This window comes from Hemitrygon akajei, chromosome 14 (assembly GCF_048418815.1).
Source record: "Hemitrygon akajei chromosome 14, sHemAka1.3, whole genome shotgun sequence".
NCBI lineage: Eukaryota > Metazoa > Chordata > Chondrichthyes > Myliobatiformes > Dasyatidae > Hemitrygon > Hemitrygon akajei.
In genome coordinates this window covers 52,930,672-52,955,292 of record NC_133137.1, presented here as the reverse complement: position 1 = coordinate 52,955,292, position 24,621 = coordinate 52,930,672, and the positions used below count along the sequence as shown (strand labels likewise).

At 43.3% G+C, this 24,621-nt stretch overlaps 1 protein-coding gene across 4 annotated transcripts in view; it reads right to left on the bottom strand.

Annotated features, from left to right (window-relative positions):
- The window catches only part of sox5 (SRY-box transcription factor 5), a 388,193-nt gene extending 363,777 nt beyond the window's left edge, over positions 1–24,416 (bottom strand). The window contains exon 1 of one of the 4 annotated variants that reach the window (XM_073066077.1): positions 24,359–24,416. The gene's annotated coding sequence lies outside the window, so the exon portion shown is untranslated. Of the gene's footprint in view, positions 1–2,229; positions 2,250–23,040; positions 23,153–23,504; positions 23,602–24,358 lie in introns of those variants that run through there. The other 3 variants (XM_073066075.1, XM_073066073.1, XM_073066076.1) reach the window with 3 other exon arrangements.
- Between the last annotated feature and the right edge of the window lie 205 nt (positions 24,417–24,621).

The following is a 24,621-nucleotide window of genomic DNA, read 5'->3' as shown; positions in this document are numbered from 1 at the left end:
TTGGCAGCTTTGGGCCTGTACTCACTGGAATTTAGGGGGATGCAGGGGGATCTCATTAAAACTACTGAATGTTGAAAGGGCTAGATAGGGTGGATGTGAAGAGGATGTTTCCTATGGCGGGGGTATCCAGAAACAGAGGGAACAGCCTCCAAATTGAGGGGCGACCCTTTAGAACAGAGGTAAGGAGGACTTTTTTAGGTTGAGAATAGCAAACCTGTGGAATGCTCTGCTACAGACTGCAGTGGAGGCCAAGTCCGTGGGTTTATTTAAGGCAGAAGTTGATAGTTTTCTGATTGGTCAGAGCATCAAAAGATATGGTGAGAAGGCAGGTGTATGGGGTTGGGTGGGATCCAGGATCAGCCATGATGGAATGGCGGAGCAGACTCGATAGGCTGAATGGCCTACTTCAGATCCTATGTTATGGTCTTAATACATATTAGGAGGGCCGACCTTCCTCCTCCTTGACCTTTCAATGTCCCAATGCATTTATACACTCAACACTGACCTCATGGTCCTCCATACACTATTCCCTGGTAAATACTGAAACAACGTACTCTTTAGGTACCTCGCTCACATTTTACACATCCAACGCCTTTATTGTTCAGTGGTTCCACCCTCTCCCTACTTATCCTCTTGATCTTAATGGATTTGCCAAGTACTTTTCATGGCCCTCCTTGGCTTTCCTAATTCCCTTCTAACTTTCAAATCTTTACATACTTTTCCATTTTCTCCTCAACTAAATTCATCACCTCTCTGGACATCCAAGGTTCTCTTATCTTTCCATTCCTGTCTTTCCTTCTAACAGGAGCACACCTTTCCTGTACTCTGTGCAATGGATCTTTAAACACCTTCCGCATGTCTGATGTGAACTTGCCAGAGAAAAAGTGTTCCCAATTAACTATTCTTAATTCCTGCCTAATGCCCTCATAATTTGACTTCTCCAATTTAAAGCTCTCGCACAAGGACCCATACCTATCCTTTGTATAGCTAAATAAGATGCCCAGAACTGCTCACGATAATCCAAGTGCAGTCTGGCAAATGCCTCAATAGTACATCCTTTTCTAAATCTACCTCATTGTAACCCTGGTCATTGGGTGCATTTAAAGTGCAGTTTGATAGGTTCTTAATTAGGAAGAGAGTCAAAGGTTTTGGGGAGGAGGCTGGAGAATGCGGCTGAGAGAGAAAATAAATCAGCCATGATTGAATTACGGAACAGGCACAGAGGGCTGAATGGCCTAATTCTGCTCTCATGCCTTGTGGTCATGATTTCATCTTTTCAAGCTTTGTCTGACAAAACTTCAGCTGAGCACAGTTTTCCATATTAACAGGAACCAGTTAAGAAGCACATATTATCTGGAGACCCGGCTATATGCAACCTACTATTGTAAGTGAATCAAGTGTCATTCATTCCTGGAAACTATAATGCTAAATCGAAGTTTTGCGGTGTTTGTCTCAGATCAAGTCATCCAGCTGAAGACATTGCAATCGATAAAGGATGCTGAAGAAACTTGGGAAGAGTACAAGAAGCTAGAGCTGATTGAACATAGAAACTTTGGGGGCTGTAGGGCTGGAAGCAGTAGAACAAATAACCAACATTTGAAGACATATTCCAGCCACAGGGAACTAACAACTACACTGCCTACAGGTTGAAGGAAGAAACTGCCTCAGCATTCACAGTGTTACCTGCAGCACAGAAGAGAGCTGCTGAGCCTGGAGGCTTTAGTAATGAGAGTGTACAGAAATGTATTACTGAACTCATATAATCCACACCAGATTTCTTCAGGAATAAAAGCTTGAGTACATCTGGCATCTTTTGATCTTCCTAGTTCATCACTACCAGAAGCTATGTTTCTCTGGGAGTTAGTTAACTTAGATTTCAATGTGACTTAAACTGTGTTGCACAATCTGTTTTGAGTAGGCAAGTATCACTGTTTAATCCAATCTGGCTGTACTGGAAGCACATTGAACCAGAAAGTGGTGGGTCTAAGCCCCACCTACCCATAAATTCTAGGCTGATATAGACTAGGCAGTATAGATGGAGCACTTTATTCTTGGAGATTTTGCCTTTTTAATGGTATTGGCCTTGTTCCTATTCTGAAATATAGGACAACAGTTCATAAGCACTACCTAGAGAAATGTAGGGGGGCTTTCCCAAGTTTCCAGGAGACAAATCATCCTTCATCACACTTAGTAGAGGTTTTCTGAGTATTATCACGGTAATGTGCTTACTAGGAAACTGCTGGAGGAACTCAGCAGGTCAGGCAGCATCTGTGGAGAGAAATGGACAAGTCAATGTTTTGGGTTGAGGAATCGTCATTTTCACCCCCCCAATAAAATAAATGCTGCTTGACTTTCTGAGTGCCTCCGTGGTTTGTTTTCTGCTCCCAATTCCGGCATCAGCAGTCTCTTTTGTCTCCATTTCTCCACCATTTATGTATAATGATAAAAATATTTTATCTTTATATAAGATAAAAATTTCCTTTAATTGTCACATATACATTGAAACGTGCAGTGAAACGTGTCATTTGTGCTAAATCAAATCAGCAAGGATTATGCTGGAGGCAGCCTGTGGGTGCTGCCATGCTCCTGGTGCCAACATTGCATGCCCAAAACTCACTAACCTTAATGATATATGTTTGGAATGTGGGAGAAAGCCAGAGAATGTGGAAGAAATCCATGCAGTCACAAAGAGAATGTATAAACTCCTTCCAAACAGCGGCAGGAATTCCACCCTGATTGGTGATTGCTGGCACTGTAGTAGCATTACACTAACTGCCATGTTACTGTGCTGCCCCTGTGAACTCGCTGTGTGTAAATGTCACATCAATAACTTCACTTTAAAACTACTTCATTGACTGTAAAATGTTTTGAGGTACTCTGAGATGGAAAGGTGCAATATACTCATATCAGTCCTTCCTATATTTGTACCTTTATTTTCAATATAAATTCAAGCCTTTTTTATAGCTATGACTTTAACATCATGATTTATTTTCACACAAGCTCCCATACAGGTCCTAAATAAATACAGATGAACACTCTTAGCTTATTACTTATGACACCTTCCATTCACTTCAATTATAACACTGGTTGAGAACTTGCACCGGAGTGTAGTGCAGAGATACAACAGCAGCAAGCATTACTCCTTCGACCTGATTCAATCTTCCTTTGTGTGAATGGACAATGGCCAGATTTGTATTCAGCTATTCTGCACTGGTTTATTTTGAACCAGGAAAGAGGAACTCATTTCACTTGGACAGAGTGAACACTGAACAATTCCTCCCACCCACAGACTGAAATTCATCTGTTGCAAAGCTAGTCTTGTTTTTCACCTCTGGCACCGGATTACATGTTGGTATCATGAAGTGAGGGCAATATGACTAAATGGGAGCGGCCAAATTGTCTTCTCCAGACTAGTTACATTTTAATTTTTCTTCCTGAGTGTTTGCCCTTCCATCTTTTCAGGCCTCCCCCAGTCTGGATTCTAACCCAGGCTCCAACCAGCTGCTCGGGGAGTCAGTTTGCTCTCTCTCCCGTAGTGTGAGCAGCATCTTCTCTGCAGCTCTTCCCGGTGAGGGAACGATCACTCCATTGCGAAAGGCCAGTGAAAATACAGGAACTGACGCTGTTTGGCACAGTAAGTTGGTATGGCATTGTGCCACACTTCGCTGATTTGATTTGATGCAAAAACAACGCATTTCACTCTATGTTTCGATATACATATGAACTAAAGCTAATCTTTATCTTTATTATTCTCATGAGTGTTTACAAAAACATTTCAAATGAGTTTCTGGAAAATCTGTGTCAGGACTTTATACTGCATGAGAGGAGGTTAATGCATTTGGTGTAATTTTTATGGTCATTTCCTTCCTTTGTTAACACTTAAAGCACATACAAAACACAAATGCCCATACAGATTGAGGCCACAACCCATCAATTAATTCAGCAGATACTTCACAAAGGAGTTTAAATATGGGTGAGATATCAGTTAGAGGCCAAAAAAATGCTTCTGACTGTGGGACAGCCAGAACTAGGGATTGTCATTGTCAGAAGAACAATCGCAAGCTTTCAGAAATAAATCGGTTAACAGAGTGGAAGATCAGTTCAGTTAGCTGTGGCCATCCTGGACAGTTTAATTCAATTACAAAGAATGGAGAGAAATCAAATGTTCATCCTGTCCTCTACCTGCATTTAGACACCTTCTACCCTACTTCATTAGATTAGATTATTTTATTCTCATATACTCCAGGGTGCAATAAAATTCTTTGTTCACATGAAGCCCACAGAGTAAACAGTAATCATGATAATGAATACAATAAATACAGCAATGGGTGACAAACATCAGAATGGCAGAAAGCTCGGTAGTGCAAACTAAGGCAGTGTAAAGAGAAATGTTAAACTGACAATAATGGAATAACAGAGAGAGGTAGCATTGAGTCTGAGAACTTTGTAGCACCACCAGGAAAGGGATATGAAAGAGTTTGGTTGGTTCGGGGGTCTGATAGCACCGGGGAGTAAGCTTTTGAAAGGCAGGGTATGATTTCATTTCAAACCATCAGCAAGTCCAATTCCATTTGACCTCATGTGCTTCCTCAGCCTTACGTTCATCGCCGTGTGAGATCCACATTCTCACAGTCTGTACATAGAGAGGATCCAGACTAGAATTGTTTTTGTGGCTATGCTAAGTAATAGAGCTCCCTAACAGGCTGTATTCTAATCCAGTGCTGCCGGAGGTCAACCGATAGAATCAAAGTTCAAAATAAATTTATTATCAAATACATCTACTACCTTGAGATTCATTTTCTTGCTGGCATTCAGAGGAAAATGGGAAGAAATACAACAAAATTTATAAACATTAACAAGAAGACAAATGGTAAAAATTAAAAATAAATAAGTGATGCTGAGATCATGAGTTGTAGAGTCTTTGAAAGTGAGTTTGTAAATTGTGGAATTGATTCAGTATCCACACCAGTTCAGAAGCCTGATGATTGAGGGGTAATAACTATTCCTGAAACTGTTGATGTGGGACCTAAGGCTCCTGCACCTCCTGTCCAATGGTAGTAGTGAGAAGAGAGCTTGGCCTGGATGGGGATCCTTGATGAAGGATGCTGCTTTCTTGTGGCAGCACGCCTTGCAAATGGTGTCAATGGTGGGGAGTGCTTTACGCCTGATGGACTGGGCTGTATCCAGCACGTTTAGTAGATTTTCCCATTCCTGGACATTGATGTTTCCACCATAGGTTATTCAGCCCATCAAGTCTGCTCCTCCATTCCATCATGGTTGCTTTATTATCCCTGTCAACCCCATTCTCCTGCCTTCTCCCCATAATCTTTGATACCCTTACTAATCATGATAATATCCACAAAGTGCTGGTGGAACGCAGCAGGCCAGGCAGCATCTATAGGGAGAAGCACTGTCGACATTTCGGGCCAAGACCCTTCGTCAGGGCTAACTGAAATGCCTTGGCCCGAAATGTCGACAGCGCTTCTCCCTATAGATGCTGCCTGGCCTGCTGCGTTCCACCAGCATTTTGTGTGTGTTGCTTGAATTTCCAGCACCTGCAGATTTCCTCGTGTTTGCCATGATCACATCAACATCTGTTTTAAATATACCCAATGACTTGGCCTCCACAGCAACCTGTGGCAATGAATTCCAGACTTACTACCCTCTGGCTAAAGAAATTCCTCCTCATCTCCTTTCTAAATGGTCGTCCCTCTATTTCTGAGGCTGTGCCCTCTGGTCCTAGCTCACTCCCCTCCACTACATCCTCTCCATGTCCGCCTTATCTAGGCCTTGTAATATTTGATAGGTTTCAATGAGATCTGCCCTCATTCTTTTAAACACCGGCAAGTAGGGGCAAAGAGCCATCAAACGCCCCTCACATGTTAACTCTTTCATTCTCTGAATAATTCTCGTGAACCTCCCCTGGACCCTCTCCAATGCAAGCTCAACTTTTCTTAGATAAGGGGCCCAAAATGGCTCACAATACTCCACGTACAGTCTGACCAGTGCCTTATAAAGCCTCAGCATTACATCCTTGCTTTTATATTTCAGTCCTCACAAGATGAATACTAACATTGCAATTGCTTTTCTTACCACCAACTTAACCTATAAGCTAACTTTTAGGGAATCCTACACGAGGACTCCAAAATCCCTTTGCACCTCTGATTTCTGAATTTTCTCCCTGTTTAGAAAATATTCTACACATTTATTTCTTCCACCATGCACTTCCCTATACTATATTTCTTCTGTCCATTCTCCCAATTTAAGTCCTTCTGCATACTCCCTGCTTCTTCACCTATATCTGCCCCTCCACCTATCTTAGTATCGTCCACAAACTTGGCCATAAAGCCATCACTTTCATCCTTCAAATCAGTGACATATAACATGAAAAGAACTGGTCCCAACACCGAACCCTCCCGGAACAATACTAGTCACTGGCAGCCAACCAGAAAAAACCCTCTTTTTTCTCACTCTTTGCCCCCTGCCAGTCAGCCAGCCTTCTATACCCGGCTCTCATGCAACCACTGTGCATCTATGGAAGCTTGATCGCATGCTGAATTTAGGCAAACTTTTACTAAAGTGAAAGCACTGTGGTGCCCTCTTTATGATGGTGCATACGTGTTGGCCATAATTATAGAGAGATACAGTCCCTTCAGCCAAACAGTCTGTACCACCCATTCACACTAGTGCTGTACTAATCCCATCCTTTTATTTTCCCTGCATACACTTCAGATCTCTCTAGAATAAACAACTCACCCGCACATTTTGAGTGGTTTACAGTGGCCATTTCACCTACCTACATCTGCATGCTTGGGATGTGGGTGAAAACTGAAGCAACCATGTGAAGCCCATGGAGTCACAGGGAGAACGTGCAAACCCCACACAGACAGCACCAGGGGTCAAGACCAATCTCAGTATCCTGGCCTTGTGCAGCTGCACCACATTGCTGCTCATAGATTTGAAGCAACCAGAAGCCATCTCAGAGAGAAAAAAATCTAAAGTGAGAGGTGAAAGATTGAAAAGGGACCCGATGGTTAATTTCATCACCCAAAGGGTGGTGACATATGGAACAAGCTGTCAGAGGAAGGAAGCATAAGAGATTCTGCAGATGCTGGAAATTTGGAGTAACACATACAAAATGCTGAAGGAACTCAGCAGGTCAGGCAGTATCAATGGAGGGGAGCAAATAGGCAACTGTCTATTGCTTTCCATAGATGCTGCTTGACATGCTGAGTTCCTCCAGTATTTTGTGCAAGTCAGAGGAAGTGATATGATCGGAAAAAAAACACTTGGAAAGGTATAGATAGCTATAGCCCAAATGCAGGCAAATAGGACTAGCTTAGATGTATATCTTGTTTAGCATAGATGAGATGGGCCAAAGGGCCTGTTTCCACATATGACTCTATGATTATTTAGCAAATATTATATCCTAGTTCTGGATGGCTCACATGCTGAGACATTTCTCTTTTGCCTCCTATGGGGATGCTGGAAGTACTCAGCAGGCCGGGCAGCGTCTATGGAGGGAAGTAAGCAGTTGACATTTCAGGTGAGATCTTTCATCAGGATTGGAAAGGGTCAAGAAGGTTGGGGGTAAGAAAAGGACTCAGGCTGCCAGGTGAGGTCAGCTGAGGGAGAAGGGGTAAGAAATGAGAAGCTGGGAAGTGATAAGTGGAAAAGGTAAAAGGTTTAAGAAAAAAAATGAATAAAAAATCTGAACAATGCAGATGAAGACATTAATATTTTTTGGGCAAAAGGTAAGGCCAAAAGGAACCAAGTATACAGGGCCTTGTTCTGTGTTCCAGGGATGTTTAAAGCATACCTAACTGCACATATTCAGGGCACCTCTGTTATGTGTGTGTTACAAGTAGGATTTCTATATGCTGGAACACCTTTCTATCCTAAAGAACTCTCCTAAATTGTTGCTTGCTGTTTCAACTGTGGTGAATAGATCTAGCTAGCAAGCCACCACTGGTAAACTAAGTGATTTAATAGAATGGGAGTAAGTACCCTGCCATAATGACAGCACTACCATAGGTCTGTTCTTCTCTTGCTCTGCTTTTCGCTTGTCCCCCACCCTCATGACTCCATGGCTGTCCTCTTTTCTTCATCCAAGGGTAGTGCCAACAAGAAAACAGGCCTGAAACCAATCCTTTCAAAATGGACAGACACAAGTAAGGTCGGACACCCAACCTAAAAGTGAGCCCCAGGTCTTCTGGCTCACATTACATACATACATCCATATATTTTGTCTCATATACGTTAATTAGGTGCCTGAGAACAGGTCGTAAACACACTCTGCTCCCTTTGCTTTAAAGTCACAGATTTAATTGGTGAAGAGTTCTGCTTCTAAACCTGCTTCAGGGTAGACCTAATGCTTCACAACACGAATATGATTCAGCCCTCACTATGTCTGCCACATATGCAAAAACACTCATCTATTCAACAGTGGCATGATGTGCACATGTACCAGGATTAATCCTCTCAGTAACAATGTTTTGCTGTAGTAAAATATATTACAGATGTTGCTTCACTAGGTTGTGTGGAGACTCTGCTAAATAAAGTGCATAAGGTTGTAGAGTTTGTTTTACTCTTTTATAAACTATTCATAGTTATCATATGCAACACCCACAGCGGGTCAGAAATGAAAAAGCAGGCTATGTTTTGGACCGAGACTCTTCGACAGAACTCATAGTTATCATACATTTTCCAAAAGTATAGGTGCTGTCATTGATCTTTTATAACACTGAATTTCAGAAGTTGTAGCATCATTCTAGACCTGAACAACACAGAACAAGGCCATTCAACCTTTTCTGTTCATGCAAATTCTCAGAAAGACCAATCCAATGAGTTACACTATTGCTCACTTCTTTTCCCATAGCCCTGCAGTATAGTCTTTGTTAAACATACATCCAGTTCTTTTTAAAAAGTTACTATTGAATCTTCTTTCACCGTCCTTTCAGGCAGCACGTTCTGGATCATAATAACCCACGGCAAAAAAAATTCTACTCATTCCCCCACTCGAGTTGTTTTGTGTCGTCTGTTGCTGTGTTGAATGTATAAGCAAAGTATAAATTGGCCTGTCATCAGCATTATAGTGAAAAGTGTAAAAGCCCGTCTGAAGAAGAGTATTAATGTGTCAAATAACAAAGAATCATGAAAGTCAACTTTGTTACTGGAGGCTAGAGAGAGCTTCATCTATCACAGACAGGCTGCCATCTGCAACACACAATATTGATTCCATAAGACATAAAAGAGGGTCTTAAAAGCCAATACTCTGTGTTATTTACGACTTGGAAAGTGTTTGATGTAAACATGAAACTGCAGTCCGACATAAATTATTTACTGATGCATACATTTCAGACCGATGTTAATTGATGAGCAAGTCAGGACAGGGTTTGACTGAGAGAACTTGTTACTTGGCCAGTTTCCTCAGGTAATGACACAGAAAAGGCTTGGAGTGGGCCCAGTCTTTTCACTAGAGAGGTTGATGAGGTTCACCAAGGGGATTAACCACAAATCTTGGATGCTTGATGAAACGGTGTACACCTTCTAGTACACCTTCTGTCACCACTGACATTTACGTTCAGTGGCCCTTTTATTAGGTACAAGAGTGGGACCCAGTGTGGTCTTCTGCTGCTGTAACCCATCCACTTCAAAGTTCGATGGATTGGGCATTCAGAGATGCTCTTCTCTGCACTACTGTTGTAATGTGCGATTATTTGAATTACTGTCGTCTTCCTGTCAGCTTGATCCAGACTGGCCATTCTCCTTTGATCTCTCTCATTAACAAGGCATTTTTGTCCACAGAACTACTGCTCACTGGATGTTTTTTGTTTTTCGCACCATTCTCCGTAAACTTAGAGACTGCTGTGTGTGAAAATCCCAGGAGATCCACAGTTTCTGAGATACTCAAAGCACCCCATCTGGAAACAACAATGATTCCATGGGCAAAGTCACTCAGATCACATTTCTTCCCCATTCTGATGTTTGGTCTGAACAACATCTGAACCTCTTAAAAAAAAGTCTGCCTGCTTTTATGCTTTGAGTTGCTGACACATAATTGGCTGATTAAATATTTGCATTAACAAGCAGGTTTACAGGTGTGCCTAATAAAGTGGCCACTCCGTAGGCAGATAGGTCAGCAGATGAATTTGCTCTGTTGACAACAGATGGATACTTTTGCTGCATAATGGATATATGGTGGATGTGTAAATGTGCTTGAACAAGGGGCATAGGTCATTACCACAACTATCTAGTATACTCAGCCGCAGTGGATGCAATGAAATGGTTGAATACCAGGGATAGTAGGGACCAAAGCAGGTGTCCAAGATACGTCATTCCATCATTCCCTTGCTAAATTCAACCTTGCATTTTGCACAGTGTGCCAGATTCAGCTATCCTTGTTATTAAGACCTCTTTCCACCATTATTGCCTCATTGTCCAGAGCCATTCCTCTCCATCAGATTTCTGAAAGGACAATGAATTATTTTTGTTCTCTTTCTGCATTACTATATATCTTATTGTACCTTATAGTATATTTTACGTATTTCTCTACATTGCTGCTGCAAATCAATGAATTTCATGACGTGCGTACGTCAGTGATTTTAAACCTGATTCTGATTCAGATAAAGTGGGACAGCTCTGCGACGTTTCCACTCGATCTGGAATTGCAGCAAAGCCAAGATTCACAAGCTGGAGAGAACGCTCCTCTTCAAGCCAGTTGGTCATAGCCTTGAGGGAATGGAGGTGTGAGGGACTTGTCAGGAACTGCTATTTGGAGGACCTATACATCTCTGAGGCTTCAGAAGGCCCATAGCATCTCATAGAGTCATAGCATGATACAGCACTGAAACGACTTCTTGTCCAGGCCAAACGAGGGGCCTACCTTGAGCTAGTCCTATACGCCTGCTTTTAGATCTTGAAACATTTCTTATACATGTTGTTACTGTACCTGCATCTACCACTTCCTCTGGCAGCTGGTTCCACATACCCACCACCATCTGTGTTGAAAAGCTGACCATCAGGTCCCCTTTAGATGGTTCCCTTCTCACCTCAAATCTGTATCCTCTAATCTTAGTCTCCACAATCCTGGGTAAAAGACTGTGACCATTCACCTTATCAACATCCCTTATACCCCATAAAGTCTCTTCACGGCCTTCTAAGCTTCAATAGAAACAGTCCTGGCCACTCCAGACTCTCACGATCCCCAGTTTTAACTAACTAGATTCGCTCTTAATTTATCTCACCTTCAGAACAGATTAAAGGATGTTCTAGTGATACATTCAAGATTGTGAGGGATTTGAAGGAGATTAGAAAAAATGTCTTTAATATGAAAGGTCTCTAAAGAAATTAGTTTCAGGCTAGATAAAGTGGAACCAGTAGATATAATGTATTTGGATTTCTAAAAGACAGAAGCCACGTAAAAGGCTGCTGCAGAAGATAAGGGCTCAAGGAGGAGGAGTTACTATATTAATCTGGATAGCGGTTTGGTGAGCAAAGAGGAAACAATCAGGCAAACAACCCATTTTCAAGTTGGCAAGCTCTAACTGGTTATGTACCTCAGGGTTAGACATAGAACCTCAGGGGTTATTACTGGGGCACCAGGATTAGAATGGTATTATCAGAGTTAGCACGCAGGATTACAACAGGGCTTCAGGATTAGAGCTGGGGTCAGAGTTGTAACAATGACCCTAAGGTAAGAATTGTGGACTCAGAATTAGTACTGGGGACTGAGGGTTAGAACAGTGGTCTCAGGGTAAACACAGGGGACTTGAGGTTAGAACTGGGGGGTCAGGGTGATAACAGGGTCCTCAGGGGTCTGTTGTACCACTCCTCATTTTAGGACAGGAACCTGAGGGTTGGTACTGGGAGATTCAATGTTGGCATCTCTAATGGTGACTAAGATGAAAGGAGTAAGTGCAGCCCTTCCAAGTTTGCTAATGATTAAAGAGAGATCATGGAAAAGTTATTTCAAAAAGGGAGGCTATTCAGCCCATTGAAACAACACACACAAAATGCTGGAAGAACTCAGCAGGTCAGGCAGCATCTACAGAAAAAAGTACAGTTGACATTTCGGACCGAGACCCTTCGGCAGGACTGGAGGAAAATAAAGATGAGGAGTAGATTGAAAAGGTGGGGGAGGGGAGAGAAATGTGGAGGGGAATCCAGGATGAGGAGGGATGAAATAAAGAGCTGGGAAGTTGATTGGTGAAAGAGATACAGGGCTGGAGAAAGGGGAATCTAATAGGAAAAGGCAAAATGCCATGGAAGAAAGAAAGGGAGAGGAGCACCAGAGGGAGGCAATGGGGAGGCAAGGAGATAAGGTGAGAGAGGGAAAAGGGGATGGGGAATGGTGAAGGAGGGATTGAGGGGGTGGTCATTACCAGAAGTTCGAGAAATTGATGTTCATGCCATCGGGTTGGAAGCTACCCAGACAAAACATGAGGTGTTGTTCCTTTAACCTGAGTGTGGCCTCATCAAGACAGTAGAAGAGACCATGGATTGACATATTGGAATGAGAATGGGAAGTGGAATTAAAATGGGTGGCCACTGGGAGATCCCACTTCTTCTGGTGGATGGAGCATAGGTGCTCAGCAAAATGGTCTCCCAATCTACGTCGGGTCTCAGGAGGCTACACCAGGAGCACGGGGCACAGTATATAACTCCAACTGACTCACTGTCTCACAGGTGAATTGTCACATCACCTGGAAGGACTGTTTGGGGCCCTAAATGGTAATGAAGGAGGAGGTGTAGGGGCAGGAGCAGCACTTGTTCTGTTTGCAAGGATAAGTTCCAGGAGGGAAATCAGTAGGAAGGGATGGGGGGACGAATGGACAAGGGAGTCGCGTGGGGAGCGAACACTGCGGAAAGCAGAAAGTGGGTGGAGGGAAAGATGTGCTTGGTGATGGATCCCATTGGAGGTGGCGGAAGTTTCGGAGAATTATGTGCTGGACACGGAAGCTGGTGGGGTGGTAGGTGAGGACAAGAGGAACCCTATCCCTGATAGAGTGGCGGAAGGATGGGGTAAGAGCAGACATGCGTGAAATGGAAGAGATGCAGTAGAGGGCAGTGTTGATGGTGGAGAAAGGGAAGCCCCTTTCTTTGAAAACGGAGGACATCTTCTTCGTTACAGAAAGGAAAGCTTCATCCTGGTAGCAGATGCAGTGGAGATGGAGGAATTGAGAGAAGGGGGTGGCATTCTTACAAGTAACAGGGTGGGAAGAGGTATAGTCCAGGTAGCTGTGGGTTTATAATAGACATCAGTGGATAAGCTGTCTCCAGAGATAGAGACAGTGAGATCGAGAAAGGGGAGGGAGGTGTCGGAAATGGACCAGGTGAATTTGATGTCAGGGAGTGAAAGCTGGCAAACTTGTGCCAGCTCTCTGGCCTTATCCCACTTTACATTACTGAGAACATTACCTTGCAGATTATCTATCCTCAAGTACAAATCCATCTACACCTCCAATGTGTTGGGTGTTTCTGGCTCAACCAACCCTTCAGGCCACCACTACCCTCCAACTGAAAGGAGGGTGGGGGGTTGAAACTTCCTCCAGAGTTTCCTAAGCATCAAGAACCAGTCTACAAAAGTCCCAGTTTCCCTACATTGCCAGGAGACCCAACAGAGGACCCACTGGTGGAGAAGCAGTACCAACAGGGAGAGACCTCATACCTCTTAATACTGAAAAACTGAGAAACAATAACTCCATTGGCACCTTGGTTGGCATGGATGAGATGGGCCGAAGGGCCAGTTTCCATGCCTTTGGACTCGAGGTGTCTACCAACAACTACATATCAAGGTATTAAAACAACTGAGCCTTGTCACAAATCACCTGAGGTTTGTTACAATGATCTGAAAGTACCAAACAAGTTTACCTGTAGGCTTCTAATCTCTTGAAACAATGCTTCAACACTTGTTCTAACTCTTAAGTGCTTTAGGTACCATGGTTACTCTGTCATGTGCAAGGCCAAAGCTCCATCATTTTCAAATTAAGTTATCCAATGGCAGGACAGTAGATAGACTTAAGTGCTATATCCATTTGATCAAAACAAGAAACCTAACTTATTTTTGTTACAATAACTCTAATTTGAAAGCTTCTTGATGACAACAGCAGCATTTTTCAAGAAACATATGGTTTACTTCACAGACAAAACACTCCCCAGTCCATCTCTTTAACATTTTTTACAATCCTGATGGCAGCAATGAAGCTTAATCAATGCCATTTAACTGACACTTGGGTGTAAATCAAGTTAAATTGAGGCAAGTGTAAATCTAAAGGGAAGGAAGCTGCTGAGTTAAGTGCTGGACGTTCTCGTGACCCTGGAGATCTCAGTGACTGATGTGCACAGTGAACTTTGCAAAAAAACATTCTTTTAAATTCATCCTCAACTATGATTTCATTTCAACTGGGTAGTGGTGTACTACCATCAGAAAGGAGGTGCAGGAGGCTTGGGTCCCATACCACCAGGTTCAGCAACAGTTATTACCCTTCAACCATCAGACTCGGGAACCAGTGAGGATAACTTCACTCAGCACAACTGATCACTAAACACAACCTACAGACTCACTTTCTCTACAACTCATGTTCTCAGCATTTATTTATTTATGTTTGGTATTCGCACAGTCTGTCTCCTTTTGCATATTGGTTGCTTGTCAGTCTTTAATCTTTGTGTGTAGTTTTTCATTGACTCTGTCATTTTTTTATTTCTACTGTGAATGTATGTAAGAAAATGATTCTCAGGATACTGTGAACTTTGAATAGGCAATCCTTGGATACTCTAGTTCATCGTTTTGTGTCTGAGTGGCAGATAGTTAGTATGGGCTTGGAATCACACACAGACCAGACCTGATGAGGACTGAAGGCTTCCTTCTCTACATTACTGAACCGTTTTCTTTACAGTAATGTGACAGCCTATAGTCACTTTTACCAGCATTTTCCAGCTGGCCTATATCCAGACCAATGGATAACATATCCAGTACCATAATCACTGCAAAACCATATCACAAACTAGGGATTTTAAGTTGTATGTAATGTACACACATTAACTTAAAGTCAAATTATCCAGTCACTCAAATTGGATAATTTTAATAAAACAGCTCAGCAGGTGGTTTTTTTTGTACAATTTCAATTCAAATTAAGAGATAATTCAAGTTAAAAAATTTTGCATTAAGGAAAGTAGATTGTGCAGAGAGCTGATTTAATATTTCACAGAAATATTGGAAGTTTGAAATTATACTGTACATCAGTGAAAATAGTCATGAATGGAACATAACAGTCTTGGTTGAGTGGGACAGATATTCTGGCGTCCAGGTCAAAAGGTCACAGCATCTGTCCTGACTCAAGTGCATACTCTACAACATGGCCATTTTGGTGGGGGGGGGGGGGTATCACCAAAGACATGCTACTCTCTTGGAGAAGCTGTTTTCTGTCATATGCCTTATTTACCTTTTCTGGTGGACATATCTTCATCACTGAAGAGCAGACCATCTCCTCCAGCATTTAACATTTGTGGCTCAAGAAAGCCCACTAAAAAAAAGTCATCAGCTTATTAACTGGTGGCTGTTTGTTGCATCTCACTAGCCTTGAATTGGCTGCTAGATTTTCCCCCTTCAAAACACTGATGACTCTGAAAGATACTGAATTACCTGTAAAGCCCTTGGCTGTCCTGAGGTAGCAAAAAGGGCTATATGATTACAAGTTGATAAATTCACAGAGTCATAGAGCACTACGGAACAGAAACTGGCCTTTCAGCCCATCTAGTCCATGCCAAATTGTTATTCTGCCATCGACCCATTCATGGACCATAGACCTCCGTACCCTTCTCATCCATGTACCTATCCAAATTTCTCTTAAATGTTGAAATCAAACCTGCATCCAGCACGTCCACTGGCAGTTCATTCCACATTATCACCACCCTCTGAGTGAAGATGTTTCCCCTCAGGTTCCCCTTAAGTATTTTGCCTTTTACTCTACACCTATGACCTTTAGTTCCAGTCTTACCCAACCTCAGTGGAAAGTCTGTTTGCATGTACCCTATCTATACCCCTCATAATTTTGTAAACCTCTATCAAATCTCCCCACATTCTTTTGTGCTCCAGAGAATAAAGTCCTAGCCTATTCACCCTTTCTCTCCAACTCAGATTCTCAAAACCTGGCTCCAACCTTGTAAATTTTCTCAGTACTCTTTCAATCTTATTGATATGGTTCCTGTCCATTCCTTTTCCTCTACAGTGGTTTCAAGCCTGTAAGTACAGTACCTCAGGGCATGACTGGAACACTCTTGACCTTCAAGATGCTTTTTCAGACCAAACTCATTGACTCAAGCTTTCTGGACCACTAAATAATTTATTCTTCCTTGGCTCAATGTCTGGTTATACTTCTGCAAAGCACCGGGAATTTTTTCTCTCTATGTTACTTCATAAATGCAAGAAGTTGCTGTTAGTATTGATCATCTGAGTGCAAACAGGGCAACTTAAAAAAATCATATATTTCATGCCCACACTTTAACAAGCCTCCAATCTCATAGATGTTTCACTCTTGATGGTATAACTGAGACAGATGGGAGCCATTTCAAGAATCAATGTGTGTAAGGTATAATCCCATTTCAATTTACACCAGGGCAGTGGAAAACATAAAGGTAAAGTGTATGAAAACAAACTCCAAATATGTAATGTTTTTGCACCTTCCAAGTTGCACAGTCATTTTCTAACGTAGAGCATCTGTTGAAATAATTGACTAAAAATTTCTAGCATTGACTCATAGGAAACAGAGATAGAGAAGTCAGGACATATACGATGGTTTATGTCTTAAAGAGGGAGAGGCAACATGCATATTACTCACTGTTTACAGCATACTTTCAGAAAGAATGCAATGTCACTACACATAACAATCAGAGGAAACTTTATCCCAGGATTGCTTTTGATACATTTTTAATGGAGTCATCTGTTATTTTAGTGGGGAGTTATATCAAATATGGGTAAATGGAGTTGAAATACTGATCATCCATGAGCAAGTTGAATGATGAAATAAGCTCAAAGGGTTACATGGCCTAGTCCTGTTCTTACGAGAAAATGCGTGATAGATAAGGGGAACTGAAATCAAGGATCTGAACAGATGATCTAACTTTAGAATGGAGTCAAACTGGAGTTAAAAGTGATAGCAGCATTTTGTAAATGTCACAGTATATATAACAGCATTGTATCTGCTGTTATATAAACAGCATTATATGTTGAATTGAAAAGAATTTCTTAACTGAAGCAGTATAGTGTTGCTAATACTGTATACACACTGTACCCTGGCAGGTCATGAAGAAGAGCTATCATTAACATCAGAGATGGAACAGATAGCTGTGATTCTGCTACGGCAACAGTACAAAAGAAACATCCACCGGAACACCATCACCTAAAAGTCCAAAGTTCAAAGTAAATTTATAATCGATACATGCCACAATATACTATGCTGAGATTCATTTTCTTGCAGGCATTCACAATAGAACAAAGAAATACAATAGAATCAATCTAAGGTTACAAAGAAAGATGGACAAACAACCAATGTGCAAAAGAAGACAAATCGCGAAAACACTAAATAAATAAATAATACTGAGAATGTGAGTTGTAGTGGAATTTGCTCAGAGTTGTGGTGAGTGAAGTTATCCACACCAGTTCAGGAGCCTGATGGGTAATAAGTGTTCCTGAACTTGGTGGTGTGGGACCTAAGACTCCTGTACCTCCTTCTCCTTCCTGATGGCAGCAGCAAGAAGTGACCATGGCAAGCAAACAGCGACAGGTTTGATACCCTGCGTTGAATATTATTTTGCTACAATGTTTGGGATCCATATCCGGAGTTCATCATGTCCGGAGCATCTCAGGAATGGTTATGGGTGAAGGCCGGAAAGTGCAAAGAAGTTGAAATTTGACTGCCCTTGAAGGGGCATGCTGAGAACAGAGGTGTATATGCAGACCACATGTTGTTACTGTGCCTAATGACAAACAGACATGCCAGTATGTCTTTGAACTCGCCCCCCAACATGAAAGGTCATAGTCACTCTCAATGTGGCTAATTGGCAGCACCCCCACATCCAAGGCAGAAATCAATACCCGTGGTTCGTTCCCCTTCAGAGCCAGACTGCAATAGTGCAGGAGCACAGTGGCAAGGGTGTCCTCTTATCAAGTGAAGGCCCCTCCAGTTAGACATAGGAATCTAATGGCACCATTCAGGGAAGGTCAGAGATCTTGGTATTTTTGACATATTCATGCTTTAAATGCTAGCATATTTTCATCTTTCCTTACAACATAGAAGGACACCATTTAAAGCCAAATTACAAACAAATCTACTCCCTACAAAGTTTTCCTGTGACCTATTGTCTCCTCATCGCCCTTCCCCTAGTTGACTGGCCTTTTAACCAGAGATGTTAAAGTGGACAGTTAACCTATGGCCTCTTTGGTTCATGCAAGGAAAACAGAGCATCTCCGCTGTAACAAGGAGAATATGTCAACTCCACACCAGCAGTGTGAACCAGTTCTCTGGAGCTGTGAGACTGCAGCCCTTGCAGCTGCATCACCGTGCCATCCAAGTGCCCATCGGAGCAGAAACAGGTCACTTAGCTTTTTGATCTCATCGTATCAGGTCCCGGTAGATTTCTATCTTAACTCCATCTTAGTCTAAGCCCTGGGTCTGTATGCTGAGCCTATTGCTGTGCACTTTGCTCACTCATAACTGAATGGCCAAACAACCGAGCAATCACGTCATCCAGTTTATCGATGACACAACAGATGGGGCTCATTACCAACAATGATGAGATGGCCTACAGACAAAAGGCGGACGAGCTTGAGGCCTGGTGCCAAGCAAACGTGTAGGCCTCCGTTAGTCTCGATAGACCAGGGATTTGTGCCTTGGAAAGTTTCCAGGGCGCAAGCCTGGGCAAGGTTTTTTTATGGAAGACCGGCAGTTCCCCTCACCACGCCACCAATGTTGTCCAAGGGAAGGGCATTAGGACCCATATGGCTGGCACCGGGGTGTCGTCGCAGAACAATGTGTGGTTAGGTGCCTTGTTCAAGGACACACAAGCGGCCTCAGCCAAGGCTTGAACTAGCAACCTTCAGATCACCAGATGAACGCCTTAACCACTTGGCCACGTGCCAACACTGACCTCTTCCTTAATGTCAACAAGACAAAGGAGAAGATGTTCAGGAGAACTCGAACCCCACTTTACATCAGCGACACAGCAGTGGAAACCGCAAGTAGGGCGTGCAGATCACAAACAAACACTCATGTTCCAGAACATACCCTACACAGTCAAGAAAGGTCATCAATGCCTCCACTTTCTGAGGAGGCCGAAGAGAGCTGGACTTTGCGTGTTCATACCCAGGTCATCCTACAAATGTGCATTAGGGAGTGTGTGCTAACAAGCTGCATCAGTGCTTGGGGTGGAAACTGCACTGTGGCAGGCAGGAAGGCTCTACAACAGGTAGTCAAAACTGCCCAACACATTACTGGCACCAGCCTACTCACTGGTAGAAGGGTCAGAAACATCACGCAGGGTCCCATCTACCCTGCTTATTGTCCCACTCCCATCAAGGGCGAGGCTACATAGCATCCACGCCAGGACCACCGGATTCAAAAACAGTTGATCAAAAAGTTGATCAACACCTCCACCATTGGTTTATTATTTCCCGTCACAGCCTAGTGCCACATTATGGACATACAATCAATCGACGTGTATAATCTAACTTACGCGTTTATATTAATTGTATTTTTTTACCTTCTGTTGTGTTCTTTATCTTTTATGTTTTTTTGTGCTGCATCAGATCTAGTGTAATAATTATTTTGTCCTCCTTTACACTTGTGTACAGGAAATGACATTACACAATCTTGAATCTTGAATCCTGATACCCTTGCCTGACAAAACTGTATCTACCATCTGGTCATTTATTTTGTTAGTATGAGTGGGAGTGTGCTCTGAGCATATTTACAGCCATGTTTCCCACAGAACAATATTGACCAGGCTTCATCGGAAGTATCTCAACATTAAAGTGTGAAATAGGCACTGTACGAGTGACCTTCTTCTTCCTTCACTTTGGAGGTCAGTGGAAATTGCATTCACCCGCCCCCGTTGTGATCACACAGTATTCATGTTTCCGAAATTTTCTCCTGGTATTCTCATGTGGCATTTAGGATGAAATAGTAAATTGAATTCAACATTGGCTTTGTGGGAGAAGCTAGAGAGTGGTAGTAGATGGTTGCCTTTCTGACTGGAGGCCTGTGACTAATGGAGTGCCACAGGGATCGGTGTGCTGGGGTCTGTCCGTGTTTGGTATCTACATTAATGATCTGGATGATAATGTGGTAAACTAGATCAGCAATTTTGCAAATGACATTAAGGCAGTGAGGAAGGTTATCAAAGTCTGCAACACAGCTAGACCAGGTAGAAAATGGGCTGAAAATAGTAGGTGGATTTTAATACTCACAAGTGTGAGGTGTTGCACTTTGGGAGGGCAAAGTGAGTAGTAGGGCACTGAGGAGAGCAGTAGAACAAAGGGATCTGGGAATACAGAAGCCAATTCTGATGAAAGGTCTGATTATACAGTATGTCTTAGGCACATGACATATTCTGGTAAGAAAGGCAGACAACAGGAGTGCACTTCAGGCCATTGGTTTCTATCTGATAGAATGGAGTTAGGTTAAACTTTCCTTAAGGGTTAAGGTTCCCTTTTAGTACGGCCATTACCAGTCTGACTTATGTAATATAGACAGAGTACTGAAAGGCTCTCACGTATGCAGGAGTTTTGAGCCATTTTCACGGGCAGCACAGAAACAGGCTATTCAGCCCATCACGTCCATGCTGACCTTTTTTTGCAGCTGTACACAATCCCATTTTCCCGCATCATAAACATATCCTTCTATGCCTTGTCTATTTAAGTGTCTGTCAAAATGTCTTATACATTAAAGGTATTGATTGTATTTGATTCCACCATGACGTCCTACTTAACAACCTGTGGGTACAGAAACTCATCCTTAAAAACTCCTTCTTTTCGCCTTAAACCTCCACAGTACTCCCCCCATTTGGGGGGGGGGGGGGAGTGTCGAAAATATCTACATTATCGTTGCGTCTTTCATGTGCACATGACAATAAACTCGGGTTGACTGGACGAGAGAGAGAGAGAGAGAGAGAGAGAGAGAGCGAGAGAGAGAGAGAGAGAGAGAGAGGAAGAAAGAGAGGGGGGTTCAGAGACAGAAAGAGAGATATATACAGCGAGAGAGAGAGAGAGAGAGAGAGAGAGAGAGAGAGAGAGAGAGAGAGAGAGAGAGAGAGAGAGAGAGAGAGAGAGAGAGAGAGAGAGGAAGAAAGAGAGGGGGGTTCAGAGACAGAAAGAGAGAGATATACAGCCAGACACTGAGAGGGAGAGAGAGAGAGAGAGAGAGAGAGAGAGAGAGAGAGAGAGAGAGAGAGAGAGAGAGGAAGAAAGAGAGGGGGGTTCAGAGACAGAAAGAGAGAGATATACAGCCAGACACTGAGAGACAGACAGAGAGAGAGGGGGGGGGGGGGGGTGGGGGAGAGAGCTTCTGAAATCAGTAATGGTAGAGGGGGCGGAAGAAAGAAAGACAAGGATCTAACCCTGAAAACTTTAGTAATAAAAAGCACAGCTTGTTTCTCTAACGAGCGAGCCGGTTGCAAACGCAATTGGCATCAAATTACAATAAGCGCCGTGTAAAGTCGATACAAAGCCATCAGCACAGGACTACAAGGGGGGGGGGGGTTTGATCACGCTAATTAACAGACATTTTGTTTTAAACAAACAGATACAACTCTAATTGCCTTTTTTACATAATAAAGGCAAGATCTTAAAAGTGAAAGCATGCGGAGAAAGATCAGACAGATAGATGCCTATCAGGCAGAGGCTGACTGTTGGAAATGTCCAAAGCAAAAGCCACCAACATTCCTCGCAGTCTGCAGAAAGGTGAGATCGCGGAGAGTTAAACGGCACGGCAATTAACGCACCAGTTAACTTCTTAATCAGAGACAGAGAAAAAAATCCCATCTGTGCATCAAATGCATCTCCATCTTCTGATCAAAGGGACAGCTCAAACGTTGGCGCTACCAGTAAAGTTTCGAGTCGCAAGACATCGCACAGAGTGGCGTTTGCTATTTTAAACGGCTTGTTTCAGTGAGCAAGAGTTTAAACATTCACGCCAAGAGAGATAAGGAGGAACCTCCCCTCTATCACTTTCCTCTCTGCCTTTTGACGTTTTTGTACCACAAAGCGAAAGTCTCACCTAAGCAAGTAGCTACACGGCAGGAATTCTGACCGCACTTTCCGCGTTTATCTAAAAGAGAGCGCCCGTTCCCATCTCTACGTCGTTTACGTTTTCAGTTTACACTACAAGCGGAAGAAAGACTTTTTTAAACCGCGCGTAAAGTCTTTTTAAAGTCTCGAAGAGAGGAAAGATTAAAGAATGAGACAAAAGACTTCACAGGGAACATTAAAAGTCTGAAGAGTTGGGAGAGTGAGAGAATAAATGAAACAGCTCTAGCATAATAAACTCTTGTGTGAAACTAGACTATGACCTTTCATTACGTTCTCGACACTATATGATAATTCTCTTTCTAAATACTTCATTTCTCTGCTGCTTTGTGTCCATTTCAGCTCCATTGTTACTCCTGAATTCATTCATTGCGGCCCTATTATATCCACAAACAAAAGCAGCAATGAAGCAAATAGTTTTTTTGTGTGAAGCTTTTTTCAAGCAACTTTTAAAACACACACACACACCTTTACAAATAAGTGCTCCAACAAGCGGGATCAAGCGTATTAAAATGCCCGCTCGAAAATCCTTACAAACTATTTCCATTATTATTAGCGATTTCAAAGATGTCCACGCGCGGAACTACTCAAACACCTCACAAACACTGAGCGCAGAAATCCACGTGAAATTGTAAACCCGCATTCTGCAATACCCTTAAAAACACATTTTAATTCTTTTTTAAAAAGAGAAGACATGGGCCAAACAATCCGCAAGAATACTACACAAGCAGAGTGCTAACCTCTGTGGTGCTTCCGGTTAAAGCTGAAATTACCAGGCGGAAAACGGCGATTTAGCTCCCCGACCGGCGATTGCTCAGAATCCGAGATCGCGGGCACTCTGAGATCCACTCTCTGGGAGGGGAGGAGATGAGATGAGGTGGAGGAGGGGAGTGTTAGGGAACGAGACAGGAAGATCGAGTCTAGCAACAGCAACAAAAATAATAAAAACAGATTTCTAAAAACACTAATGTGTAACCAGAGAGGGAGAGAGGGGGAGAGATAAAGGCAGACAGAATGGGTGTTCCGTACCGGCTACTTGTCAGCATAGGAGATTCCTCGCGAATTGTGCGTGCGTGTGTTTCCCAGTGATTGGGTTAAGGGAGAGAAGAGGGAGGTGTATAGAGAAACAAACAGGATAAATATATTGGAGGCTAAGAGTTTTTTTTAGGGAAGGAAAAGTCTAACGCAGTTTGGAAACACCTACCTGCTTTTGCTTACGATCCGTTCTCCGACGTGGCGTGTATAGAGAAAGAGAGAGGGAGAGAGAGAGAGAGAGAGAGATTTGTTGGCAGCTGCTGTCAAGGGCGATGCGAGATCCCTGGGCTGGTCAGAAGGCGGCTGGAGACAATAACAAAAGACAACAATAGGGCGAGGACAATGCGCTGTGTGTGTGTGTGGGGGGGGGGGGGAGGTGGAAGAAAGTCTGACATACTCCCGGCTCACCTCAACAACCCACAGCCCAACACACACACACACACACACACACACACACACACACACACACACACACACACACACACACACACACACACACACACACACACACACACACACACACACACACACTCCCGGAGACACTTTAAGAGCTCTCGGACTTTCCCTGTGCAGCTCTGCATCCATATACTCTTGCCGCCCCCCGCCTCCCCCAGTCCCAGGTAAGCGGAACTTGTGGAGATTTGGGGGCAAGCGGTAGGAGAAGCAGGGGAGGCGAGGAAGAGCCGGTCCCGGGACCCCGTCCCGGAGCCCGATGGCTCCCACTCCTTTCCGCTGTCATTCCCAAGCCATCACTTGACAGCGGCCATGTCGCAGGCGTTTAGCCCATTTCCCAGCGTGCAACATCAGCAGCAGAAGATCAATGGACAGAACAGCAGCTGTGTGTGTGTGTGTGTGTGTGTGTGTGTGTGTGTGTGTGTGTGTGTGTGTGTGTGTGTGTGTGTGTGTGTGTGTGTGTACGTATCCGCTTCTGCCCCAACTGACAGTATGTGTATTTCACTGTTTATAACCATCTGTGCGCCAGTGTAACTCTGGGCTGTCTGTGAGAGGGACTGTGGCACTCACTGTGTCTGATGAGATGGGCGAAGTTGGCACTGTTTCCATGCCTCGGTGTATTTGAGTGGGCCACGCCGTCGCCGCGCGTTTCCCTGCGCGAGTGCGTGAGACTTTGTACCATAATGTGTATGTGAGACTGCGTGTGACACCCTGTCCACGCGTGCCAGTCTACAACCTGTGTTGTTTGAGCAAGATTGTGATTGTGGAAGACAGTAATTCTCTGTGTGTGGGGGACCCTGTTACCCTGTTTATAGGAGTGCGTGTACGCAAGA